Source organism: Lathyrus oleraceus, chromosome 6 (genome assembly GCF_024323335.1).
Source record: "Lathyrus oleraceus cultivar Zhongwan6 chromosome 6, CAAS_Psat_ZW6_1.0, whole genome shotgun sequence".
Taxonomy (NCBI): domain Eukaryota; kingdom Viridiplantae; phylum Streptophyta; class Magnoliopsida; order Fabales; family Fabaceae; genus Lathyrus; species Lathyrus oleraceus.
In genome coordinates, this window is record NC_066584.1 from 116,306,780 (window position 1) to 116,310,710 (window position 3,931).

A 3,931-nucleotide genomic window follows, 5' to 3' on the forward strand; every position below is an offset into this window, starting at 1 on the left:
TTAGGTCTGACTTGAGGTGTCTGATTCGCAGCCCATTTTTGTTTCTTAATGGGGGCATTATGTTTAGAAGCCTTCTGCTTAGGTCTGACTTGAGTGGCCTGGTTAGGATAACCATGCAGCCTGTAGCAAAAGGGTTTTATGTGACCAAATCTACCACAGTAATGACATCTCCATCTCTGAAATTTCTTCTTCTGATGATTACTCATTCTGGTTCCCTGATGTTGAGACATCGGTTGTGACTTCTGCTTGAATTTTTGAACTTCAGCCTTTGGTCTTTTGAGTTCAGTGGAAGATTTCTTAGCAAAGCCTAAACCAGACATGGTTCCTGACTTTTGTCCCACCTCTAGAATCTCTTCCAAGGTGTTAGTTCCTTTATTCAACATTCTGATGGATTTAGTCATTTATTCTAGCTTAGATGTCAGCAAAGATATCTCACCATTCAGACCATCTATGACTTTCAGCTGCTTCTGTTTCTCAGCTTCCAACTCTTTGATGAGTTTCTTCTGCTTTTCTCCTTGGATACACACTTCTGCACTTTTAACACATAGTTCTTTATATGAAGCAGCAAGTTCATCCAAGGTAAGCTCATCTCCGCTTGAGTCATCATCTGAGGCACAGACACTGGTCAGAGCAGTGACATGTTTGGAAGATTCTCCTTCAGATTCACTCTCAGAGTCTTCTTCTGACCAGGTGATAGATAACCCTTTCTTTTGCATCTTGAGAAAGGCAGGGCATTCAGCTTTAATATGACCATACCCTTCACATCCATGACACTGGATTCCCTTGCCTTGAGTGACCTTTTCTTCATATTTCGACTTTCTACTGATGTCATATGAAGAGTTCTTGACATTAGGTCTACCCTGTTGATTAACCTTCTTTATGAACTTGTTGAACTGTCTTCCAAGCATGGCTATGGCTTCTGAAATGCTTTCATTTCCTCCAATGTTTCCTACTTCTGAATTCTCTTCAGTATTTGATACAAAAGCTATGCTTTTGTTCTTCTTTTCAGCATCCTCACATAAGCCCATTTCAAAGGTTTGGAGAGAACCAATGAGCTCATCCACCTTCATACTGCAGATCTCCTGAGCCTCTTCTATAGCAGTGACCTTCATGGAAAATCTCTTAGGTAATGACCTGAGAATCTTTCTTACAAGTTTCTCTTCAGCCATTTTTTCACCTAAGCCACCAGAGGTGTTGGCATTTTCAAGAATATTCATGTGGAAGTCATGAATAGTCTCATCCTCTTTCATCCTCAGATTTTCAAACTTGGTGGTCAGCATCTGAAGTTTAGACATCTACACCTTGGATGTACCTTCATGAGTTATCTTGAGGGTATCCCAAACTTCCTTGGCCAGCTCACAGTGGTGCACTAGCCTGAAGATGTTCTTACTGATTCCATTGAACAGTGCATTCAAGGCCTTAGAGTTTCCAAGGGCTAATGCCTCTTGCTCCTTGTCCCACTCTTCTTCAGGAATTTGCACACTGACTCCATCTTCACCTGTCTTTGTTGGATGTTCCCATCCTTTGTTGACAACTCTCCAGACTTTGCTATCTAGAGACCTTAAGAAGGCTATCATACGAGGCTTCCAGTCATCATAGTTAGAACCATCCAGCATGGGTGGTCTATTTGAGTGTCCTATATCCTTGTCCATGGTACTAGAAAGTAACTTCCCTAGATCTCACCCAGAAATTAACAGGCAGGGTGCCTGCTCTGATGCCAATTGCAATTCTAGTTATCAGACTTTCGATGTCACACGGGTTGTTATGACATCCAATTTTGCGCAGACAAGAATTATGCAGAACTTAAAAAGTAAGTGCAGTAAATAACACAAGGAATTGTTTACCCAGTTCAGTCCAACATGACCTACGTCTGGGGGCTACCAAGCCAGGGAGGAAATCTACTATTAGTAGTATTAATTCAGACCTTAAACCAACTGTTTAACCCTATCACTTAATACCTACCCAATGCAATTTCAATCTTACACTAAGATCAGAGTTCCTACTCACTCCCCCTCAATCACCTCAGTGATTACAACCTTTAATCAAGATACACAGCACTCACGCTTAAAAGCTTAGAGTGACATAACACTTACAACTCAATGAACACCCTATACCAATGCAATCATCTCAATGATAATATCTTGGCTTACAAGTTACGTCTAATACAAGACACACAAAAATACAGCATTGAAGTATATTGGACAAATAAAATCTTCACGCCTAAAACCCCTAAGTTCTGAAGGAAGGATTGCCATCCTTTTATATTGCGGCACTTGGGCCTTGTACTTGTATTTCCTGAATTTAAGGTCAAGCGAGTTAACCTAAATTCCACAACTAGGTTACTAACAAATAGGCTATTTGTTAGGTTCATTAATTGTAGCTTAGTTGTTGGTTTCCTGGATTTTAGCTCAACTGTTGACTTCCTGAAGAATAGCCTGAGAAAAATGCTGAAACAGAAAAATTAAACAACCTACAATTTAGCACACGCTGTAAGGAATGAATGTCACAACATTCAGTTTGACGTCCAAAACATAGACCATGTGCTAAGTCTGTTTTTCCTTAAAACAGACTGTACCAAATTGTTGTACTGTACAGAACCAATTTGTCCATACTTTAGTATCAGCGTACATTAATAAATGTCAAAATATCCAATTTGACATTCACACATAGAGCCTTGCATCAGGTCTGTTATCCTCTTGATAAGCAGACTGAGCTGCAAACTGAAATGTAGCAGAAAACCAATCTACCTATTTTTCAGTATATGCTGTCAATGATGAATGTCATAACATCCAGTTTGACATTCAGTCAGTAGGCCTTATGCCAGGTCTGTTATTTCCTTGATAAACATACTGAGAATAAATACTGAGCTATAGCAGAACACCAACTGTTCTATTCCTCAGTATCTGCTGACAGGGATGAATGTCATAACATCCAGTTTGACATTCACTAAATCCTGTATTAGCTAAACTTGCAGTATACTACTCAGAATGTCATGACATCAGCCAAGACATCAGAGTACATCTAGATATTCTAACATACAATGCAGTCAAACAAACATCTCCACAACATGTCATGACATCAGTCAAGACATTAGAATCCAGCTAGTGTTTTACCATATAATGCAGCCAATTAAACATCTACATAACACCTTTTCACCAGTTGCAATGCTTAAATCTGTTCAGATTTTACTTGCTATCGCTGCATGTCATGATTATGAAATATGGTAGATGGATGTCAAAACTGATTTCATTAATGGGAATCTTCTTGAGGATGTGTACATGACACAACCTGAAGGATTTGACATACCAGAAGAAGCCCATAAGATATGTAAGTTACAAAGATCAATCTATGGATTGAAGCAAGCTTCAAGAAGCTGGAATCTTCATTTTGATGAAACAGTAAAACAATATGGATTCATCAAGAACGAAGATGAGCCTTGTGTCTACAAGAAGGTTAATGGGAGCATGATTGTTTTCCTGGTATTATATATAGATGACATATTACTCATTGGAAACGATGTCCCTACCCTACAACAAGTAAAGTCTTGGTTGGGGAAATGCTTTTCTATGAAGGATCTAGGTGAAGCAGCCTATATATTAGGAATCAGAATATATAGAGATAAATCACAAAAACTGCTTCGCCTAAGTCAGAGTACATACATAGACAAAGTGCTGAGACGCTTTAATATGCATGATTCCAAGAAAGGATTCATACCTATGAAACATGGCCCGTGTCTATAAAAAACACAATCCCCTTCAACTAAGGAAGAAAGGGATCACATGAATAAGATTCCATATGCATCTGCAATAGGATCTATCATGTATGCCATGTTATGTACTCGACCAAATGTCTCGTATGCTTTAAGTGCAACGAGTAGATACCAATCTGATCCTGGTGATGCTCATTGGGTAGATGTCAAGAATATCCTTAA